General features: G+C 43.2%; 1 pseudogene; it reads left to right on the forward strand.

Annotated features, from left to right (window-relative positions):
* The first annotated feature begins 5,172 nt into the window (after positions 1 to 5,172).
* LOC102760192 lies at positions 5,173 to 7,053 on the forward strand (annotated as a pseudogene).
* The last annotated feature ends 2,399 nt before the right edge of the window (positions 7,054 to 9,452 follow it).

The following is a 9,452-nucleotide window of genomic DNA, read 5'->3' on the forward strand; positions in this document are numbered from 1 at the left end:
CATCATGTTTGTGTTGTTTCTTACCTTGATGACACTTGTCCCCATTCCCAGCTTGGACTTGAGCAGATGGAAGGATGTGCTGCCCTCAAAAAGCCAAGAGGTGAGGAGGGGACCAGTGAAGGGTGAGAGGCAGCCAGAGGGACCCATCCCTCTCCCAGCTGTGCATGGAGTCAGCTTTCCAGGTGACTTGAGTAAGCCCACAGCTCCCAAGGAAACCTTTAGTTCAGAGAGAAGATGAAGACTCTCCAGACACTTCCTCCTCCCCAATTATATCGCCTTCTCTGCTATAGTTAGGGCTTCCTGGAAAAATACTAGATGTTGTGTTAAACTTGAATTTCAGAGAATAACAAATAATGTTTAGTATATGTTCCATTTTTATACTAAAATTTTTTGTTGTTTCTCTGAAATTCAAATTTAACTGAGAATCCTGTATTTTAATTTGGTAACCTTACCTATAAATGACAAGTCCATTCGCTCTGGCCCTCTTTGATACAGGTGTTGGGGAGAAGGAAGGCTGAAGGGTGCAAAATTCCCCATCCAAGGAGGAGGCCAACGACATGTACCAAGAAATCATACTAGTTTGGACGGGGGCTGCAGGTGGCTTTGGGATGCACAAGATTTCTCACCTTGTTCATTGTAATTTGTTTGGACTCTGTTTTCATAGTACAGTTGTCCTTTACACCAGGGAGCAGGAAGTGTGTGTGTGTGTGTGTGGTGTGTGTGTGTGTGTGTGTGTGTGTGTGTGTATTCGGAGTAGGGGAGGAAGGTCAGTTGAGTAAGCAGAAGTGGCTGAGATGAAATGTTTGCAAAGGTTATTCATAACCAGATAGCTCAGAGAGGTTCTTTTAGAAAACAGGTCTAGGCTACACAGGAAGTGGTAAGGAAAACCCAATCTGTGCTTTCTGAAGATGTGGACAGATGATTAAGAGGAGCTAAATTATTTGATTGCAGAGGTTCTGGCCACCAACCCCTCCTCTGTGCACTGTGTAAATCCCTGACTCACAGGTACAGAGCAGCTAAGCCACGGTCATACCCTGCCTTAGAGGCCACGTGGCCAGTAACTTACCCTCTATACCTCATGGTTCTACAGAGTTGTTTCTTCAGTCTTGTGGTATTACTCATAATCCATACTCCCATGATTTTATATCCAAATATTTGTATGCACACCCCAAATTATACATGTCCTAGACCAGCGGTTCTCAACCTGTGGGTCACGACCCCTCTGGGGGTCAAACGACCCTTTCACAAGGGTCGCCTAAGACCATAGGAAAACACATATATATAATTACATATGGTATTTGTGATTAATCACTATGCTTTAGGGGTATTTGTGATTAATCACTATGCTTTACTTCTGTTCAATTTGTAACAATGAAACTGGGGGTCACCACAACATGAGGGTCGCGGCATTAGGAAGATTGAGAACCACTGTCCTAGACGGTCTTTACTTACCTCCTCAACTCTCCTATGTGTAAGCTTTCACATCCATTCATGACCAAGTAGAGACTATACAGGCAGGGTCCAGGAAGTGCTGGCCTGTCAGAGTGAGACTTCCACACTGTGCCATGTGGGGGCTGCCCCAAGACAGTCCAACCTCAATTACACATAAAAATATCCCAAGACAGGGTGTGACTGCCCCACAGTGCATGAAAGTTACCAATGCTTTAGTTCAACTAACATTCTTCTAGTATCTTTAAATGAACACTTAGATCGCTGATTTTCAACCTTTCTTTTTAATTCTATGCATTTATAGCTATAAATTTCCCTGTAAGCAATGCTTAAGCTGTACCCCTAAAATTTTGATATCTCATACATTTATTACCATTCCATTCCAAATATTTTATTACTTTTGTTGTGACTTCCTTTTAGGCCTAGTGTTATTTTAAAGCATGTTGCTTACTTTCCAAACATTGGGAAATTGTCTAGTTATGGAATATTACAAATTTCTAGCTTATTTTCTTGTGGTCAGAAAACATTTTCTGAAAGGTTTCTACCCTTTGAAATTTGTTGAAGCTGGCTTTATGTCCCAGGATATGGTCAATTGTTGTAACTATTGTACTTTGTTCAAAAAGAATGTGTAATTGACAATTGTTGGATATAGTATCTTACATATGTCCATTATGTCAAATTTGTTATATTTTTATTCATATCTTTTATATCTTGATTTTGTTGTCTTCTTGGTCTATGAATTTGATAGAAAGTAGTTTTGTGTTTTTTTAAATCCTCACCTAAGGATATTTTTTCCATTGATTTCTAGAGAGAGTAGAAGGGAGGAAAGAGGGGGGGAGAGAGAGAGAGAGAGAGAGAGAGAGAGACAGAGAGAAACATCATCGTGAGAGAAACACATCAATTAGTTGCCTCCCACACACACCCTTACTGGGACTGGGAACCTGCAACCGAGGAATGTGCCCTTGACCAGAAATCAAACACACAACCCTTCAGTCCATGGGCCGACACTATAACCACTGAGCCAAATCAACCTGGGTGGTAGAAAGTAGTTTTAATACCTCGCACCAATTGTATATGTTTCTATTTCTCCTTGCAGTTTTATCATATTTTGCCTATCATTTTACTATTTTGAGGCCACATTAATGGGAGTACACAAATTTCTAATTATTTCGTTCTTGGTAACATTATCTCTTTATCTAAATTAATTGATCAATGTTATTTCCATAAATAATGTCAGTCTTGAAACATCTCCCCCATTCATATAGCTATATCAGCTTCCTTTTGTTTAGTAGCTGCATAATATAATTCTATTCTTTTACTTTCAAGATTTTCTATATCCTATGTGCTCTAGTTTTACTTTGCAAACATATTTCAATATGGCCTAACATGTTTAAAATTTTGATTAGACTATTTAGTCCTTTACATTTACTGCCATCACTGACACCAGTGTTCTTGTGTGCTATTTGTCTTGACTAGTTTGTGTGTTTTTCCTTGCCTTTTTTTGGATTGAGTGTTTTTTCACTGTTCCATTTTAGCCCTTGGTTTGTTTTCAAGATATACACTGCTTTTTCTTTTTTTAATGATTATTCAAGAAATTTCAACATGCATTTTTTTTAATCCTCACCTGAGGACATGCTGAGAGAGAGAGAGAGAGAGAGAGATCCATGTGAAAGAGAAACACTGATCAGTTGCCTTCCCCATGTGCCCCAACAGGGGGTCAAACCCACAACCCAGGCATGTGCCCTGACCAGGAATCAAATCAGCTACCCTTTAGTGTACAGGACGATGCTCAACCAACTGAGCCACTCCAGCTGGGCAATATGCATTTATTTTTATTTTTTTTTTTACTACATGCATTTTTAACTTATCAAATCTACAGGGCATCCCAAAAAAATGTATATACACTTTAAATGATTATAAAGTCAGTATTTATTAACATATAGTTCATTTTCAAAATTAAGTGAGATATCAGCTGTTAAGTATGTATATATTTTGCGGGGACACCCTATCTTATGACTCCATCTTTTCACCAATGAAAATCCTTAGAACAGTGCTCACAGAAGATAAAATTTTAATGTTTTTATTTCACTGTGGACTAATAAAATATAAAGGAATTAATAAAAAATTAAATCAAAAAGCAAAGATACAAAATACACACTCAATTTTAAAAATAGCTTTAAGGTATAACTGACATATAATAAACTGCACGTTGTTATGGGTTCACTCAGTGAGATAGACCACTGACTCAGAATTTAAATTTAAGAGCCTTTATTAAGCTGGCCAGCTGACCATAGTCCCAGCACTCTGCCGAAGCAGAGGCTGAACTGCAGTAATGACTGCAAGAGTCACAGCGTTGTTATTTGCAAAACCCACAAAGTTACAAAGGCTTGTTTACATAATTACTTCTGAACACAGTATAGCATCATACAGTGACTACCTTCCTCACACATGTGTAAGTGTAAAATTTGGCATGTTTGAAATATGTATATATTTATATACACACTAGAGGCCCCGTGCATGAATCTGTGTACTTCCTCGGCCTGGCCTGTGGGAATCAGGCTGAAACCATCTCTCTGACATCCCCTGAGGGGTCCCGGATTGCGAGAGGGCAGTTCTCGGGTGATGAACCCCTGAATCGAGCTCCCTTCTCTCTGGTTCTGAGTGTGTCACCCGAGAACTGCCGATGCCAAGTGATCACAGCTCAGCAGCTCCTACGTTGAGCATCTGCCCCCTGGTAGTCGGTGCACGTCATAGCTACTGGCCAGTCGACCAGTCAGCTGGTTGCTTAGGCTTTTATATATAGATAGATATGTATATGTATATGTATATACACCGTACATTTAATAATGATCAACTCAACAGGGCATGTAACCCTTGTAAACATTTACACACCAACGTAGGAGCACCTAAATATATAAAGCAAATACTGATGAACATTAAGGGAGTGATTGACAATAATACCATCATAGTAGGGGACTGTAACAACCCATTGACCACAAAAGACAGCATACCCAGACATAAATTCAACAAGGAAACAGTGGCCTTAAATGATACATTAGATCAAATGGATTTAATTGATATTTTTAGAATCTTTCATCCCAAGGTAGCAGAATATACATTCTTTTCAAGTGCACATGGATCATTTGCCGGGATAGATCACATGTTAGGCCACAAAACAAGTCTCAATCAGTTTAAGAAGACTGAAATCACATCAAGCATCTTCTCTGATCCCAATGGTAAAAACTAGAAATCAACTACAGGAATAAAACTGAAAAACACACAAAACATGGAGGCTAAATAACCTCAGAGGCTACTAAACCCTTAATGGGTTAACAATGAGATCAAGGGGAAAAAAAATCAAACTATACCTTGAGACAATGATAATGAAAACACAATGACTCCAAATTTATAGGATGCAGCAAAGATAGGTCTAAGAGGGAAATTCATAGCAACATAAGGTGTACCTCAAGAAATAAGAAAATTCTCAATCTACCTTTACACCTGAAGTAATTACAAAAAGAAGCACAAAGTCCAAAGTGAGTAGAAAGATGGTAATGATAAAGATCAGAGAAGAAATAAAATAGTCTTAAAAAAAAATACCGGTCAGTCCCCTCAGCCTCTGCCGCCTCCACCCCTCTGCCAGCGCTCCAGCTCGGGCTGGCGGTCTCCACGGGAGGGAGCGAGGCGGCGGGCGGCTGGACAGGCAGCCGACGGGGGCTGTGCGCTTGACGGCGGCGGAGGTCCGCGCGAGGCATCCAGCGCTCGGAGGCATTCCCGGTGCTGCACAGAGAGGACCCGTGTCCCGTGGACTGGGAGTTCCTGGAGAGCCGCCTCTGAACAGCTGGCGATAACTTCCTAGTCCCGTTTCTTCATTTTCCTTTGTGTTGCGCTTCGGAACATCCAGAAACCATGAACATGAACAACGTTAGTGATGAAGAGTTTGACTGCCATTTCCTCGATGAGGGCTTTACTGCCAAGGACATCCTGGACCAGAAAATTAATGAAGTCTCTTCTTCAGACGACAAGGATGCCTTCTATGTTGCGGACCTGGGAGACATTCTAAAGAAACATCTGCGGTGGCTAAAAGCTCTTCTTCGGGTTACTCCCTTTTATGCAGTCAAATGCAATGACAGCAGGACCATAGTGAAGACCCTAGCTGCCATCGGGACGGGGTTTGACTGCGCCAGCAATACTGAAATAGAGTGGGTGCAGAGTCTTGGGGTGCCTCCAGAGAGAATCATCTATGCAAACCCTTGTAAACAAGTGTCTCAGATTAAATACGCTGCCAATAACGGAGTCCAGATGACGACTTTCGATAGCGAAGTCGAGCTGATGAAAGTTGCCAGGAAGCCGGTGTTTCGCATTGCCACCAATGACTCCAAAGCAGTCTGTCCTCTGAGTTAAATTTGGTGCCACACTCAACACCAGCAGGCTTCTTTTGGAGCGGGCCAAGGAGCTAAACATCAATGTCATCGGTGTCAGCTTTCACGTGGGCAGTGGCTATACTGACACTGGACTTGTGCAGGCCATCTCTGATGCCCGCTGTGTCTTAGACATGGGGGCTGAGATTGGATTCAACATGTACCTGCTGGACATTGGTGGTGGCTTTCCTGGATCTGAGGATGCAAAGCTTAAATTTGAGGAGATCACCAGTGTAATCAACCCAGCCCTGGACAAGTATTTTCCATCAGACTCGGGAAGAGTCTGCCTGACACTCATAGCTGAGCCGGGCAGATACTATGTTGCATCAGCTTTCACGCTTGCGGTTAATATCATTGCCAAAAAGCTGGTCTCGAAGGAACCGGCTCTGACGATGAGGAGTCGAGCGAGAAGACCATGTATTACGTGAACAACGGAGTGTACTGGTCATTTAACTGCATCCTCTACAATCATGTGCACGTGAAGCCCCTGCTGCAAAAGAGGCCCAAACCAGATGACAAGTACTACTCATCCAGCATCTGGGGACCAACCTGTGACGGCCTCGATCGCATCGTGGAGCGCTGCGGCTTGCCGGAGATGCACGTGGGGGACTGGATGCTCTTTGAAAACATGGGTGCTTATACCTTGGCTGCTGCTTCTACTTTCAATGGGTTCCAGAGGCCAACGATCTACTATGTGATGTCAGGGCCGACTCGACTTGGCAACTGATGCAGCAAATCCAGATCCGAGACTTCCCACCCGAGGCGGAGGAGGACGCTGGTGCCCTGCCTGTGTCCTGTGCCTGGGAGAGCGGGTTGGAGCTTCTCCCAGCAGCCTACGCGTCAGCCCGCGTGAACATGTAGGCGCCATTCCTGTAGCTGTTACGCGAGTGTAGCTTGATTTGGGGGAACCACTTAACTTAATGATTGCTAGTTTGGAATGTCTTTGTAAGTGGGGGTGGCACAGATGGAACAAGGTGGAAGGCCTATGCGACGGGGTCACACTTACGTGTTCCTATGGAAACTATTTGAATATTTATTTTATATGGATTTTTATTCAATTCTCAAACATGCTACCGCAGAGCACTCCTCAGCTGCCAAGCAAACATTTGTAGCTTGTGTGTTGGCAGAACCAGCCCAAGGCTTAGTGTTGTGACCTCTTTTAACAATAAAGTACCTTGGAAATAAAAATTTTTTAAATTAATTAATTTTTAAAAAATACCAAAGATCAATGAAAGCAAGACCTGGGACTTTGGAAAGATAAACAAAATTGATAAAATTTTAACCAGATTTATCAAGAAAAACATAGAGAAGACCCAAGTAAATAAAATCAGAAATGAAAGTGGAAAAGTGACAACTGACACCATATATTTGCAAAAGATTCTAAGAAAATACTATAGAGACCAAAACATGGCGGCCGAATAGGCAGACCTGTCGTTCACCTCCTCCTGAAACCACACTAGAAATACAACTAAATTGGAAAACATTCACCTGGAATTACCAACTGAGGGCCAGATGAGGGGGAGAATTATATCAAGGAAGGACAGAAAACACTTGGAGACCACAAAGAAGGGTGAGGTCATGAGATGAGCTGACCCAGCAACCAGGGGCAGCAGGCCAGTGGGATGAGAGGGAGGAGGGAACTCCTCACTACAGGAGAGTCTGTTTCCTCAGAAGATAGAGGCCAGGAACCCAGGCTGGGCTCCACAACCCAGAGCACCAAAGCCAAGACTCACAGCACCCATATCATCTAGCCATGAAAGGGCTACTGGCTGCAGCAGAGCCAGGAGCCTATAGACTGGAGCCAGTTGGAGAGAAAGCGGCAGTTTTGGGTTTTTATGTGTGTGTTTTTTCTTTTTCTTTTTTCCATGTCTAAACCCAGAGACCAGGAGTTTTCATTTGCAACTACTCACCTGAAGCTATGATGCAGGGAGGAAGAAGTGGACTCAAAAGGCCTGGGAAGCATCATGGGAGACTCAGTGGAACATCAGCCAGGAACATCTATGTATATAAAAGCCTAAGCGACCGAATGACCAGTTGATCTGTTGCTATGACATGCACTGACCACCAGAGGGCAGATGTTCAATGCAGGAGCTACTCCCTGGTGATCAGTACGCTCCAACAGTCAACCGCCCATGGCCAGCCAACCTCCAGCAGTCCCTCCACCTGGCCAGCCAGCCCTCCCGATCAGCCCCAACTGCCAGCCAGGCCGAGGGACCCGACCTGTGCATGATTTCATGCATCAGGCCTCTAGTTAGGTCATAGGCCCCAAACCAAAACAGCCATTTTTCTTGAGAGGAACTAGCCTCTCCCAGGAGCCAGAGGGCAGGTAAAAGAAAAAAAAAACTGCCATAGGTGATACAGCCTACCCTACCCACAGGTGCCCTGAATGCCACACCCTGCATTTTGAGCTTTTCTGAAGAAACAAAAGCAGAGGCCAACCTTATGGGTTTGAACAGTCTCAAGGAGCCCTCAGTGACTGGACTGGGGGAGGGGCCAACTGTCCCAATATCCTGGGAACCAGACTGATGTTTTCCCTACTCAGGAGTACTGAAAAACTTCAGGTTTCCAGCCGATCTCATTGGTCTCTGTCCAGCCAAGGGCAGAGTAATATTTTGGGCCACTTGCAGAGGAATAGCTCTGGGACATGGAAACACACCCACCATATTTCCTGAAAGCTAAATAACACCTCCCCCTCTAAAGCACTTTCAGAAACAGACTATTGAGTACGATTGATAGCTGGCTAGCAGGCAAAAGTGGAAAGAGGCAGAGCCTGGAGAACCGAAGGAAGTGTGCTGACACAGCCCTGGGCTCCTTGCTGCTAACAAACCTACTCTGAGGGCAGATTGGCCTTTCCTGCTTTCAACCAAGGACTGTAGAGAAAAACATACATGTGGAGTTGGTGCATTGCTTGGAGCTTCAAGCAGGTTGTTGAAAGCCAAAAGATAGTGCCTAACAATGGTTAGCATCTAAATACCTAATAGGGAGCCCAGAATTGAGAGACAGAAGAGTGGGAGCCAAAGCAAGCTCCCCTGGAATACTAAACTCAGCTGAAACAAACACCACTTCACTTTTGTTTTTACTTTTCTTTTCTTTTCACTTTTTTCTCCATTTTTTTATTTCTTATTTTTTTAATCTTTATTGTTCAGATTATTACAGTTGTTCCTCTTTTATTCCTCATAGCTCCCCTCAACCCAGTTCCAACTCCACTCTCTGCCCTTACCCCCCTCCACTGTCCTCATCCACGCAGCTGAAAAACACCACTTCACTTTTGTTTTTACTTTTCTTTTCTTTTCACTTTTTTCTCCATTTTTTTATTTCTTATTTTTTTAATCTTTATTGTTCAGATTATTACAGTTGTTCCTCTTTTATTCCTCATAGCTCCCCTCAACCCAGTTCCAACTCCACTCTCTGCCCTGCCCTTCCTCCACTGTCCTCATCCATAAGTGTACGATTTTTGTCAAGTCTCTTCCCGCACCCCCACACCCCTTTCCCCCTGAGAATTGTCAGTCCATTCCCTTTCTATGCCCCTGATTCTATTATATTCACCAGTTTATTCAGTTCATCAGATTTTTTTTTTTTATT

This window comes from Myotis davidii, unplaced genomic scaffold (genome assembly GCF_000327345.1).
Source record: "Myotis davidii unplaced genomic scaffold, ASM32734v1 scaffold1446, whole genome shotgun sequence".
Lineage (NCBI taxonomy): Eukaryota > Metazoa > Chordata > Mammalia > Chiroptera > Vespertilionidae > Myotis > Myotis davidii.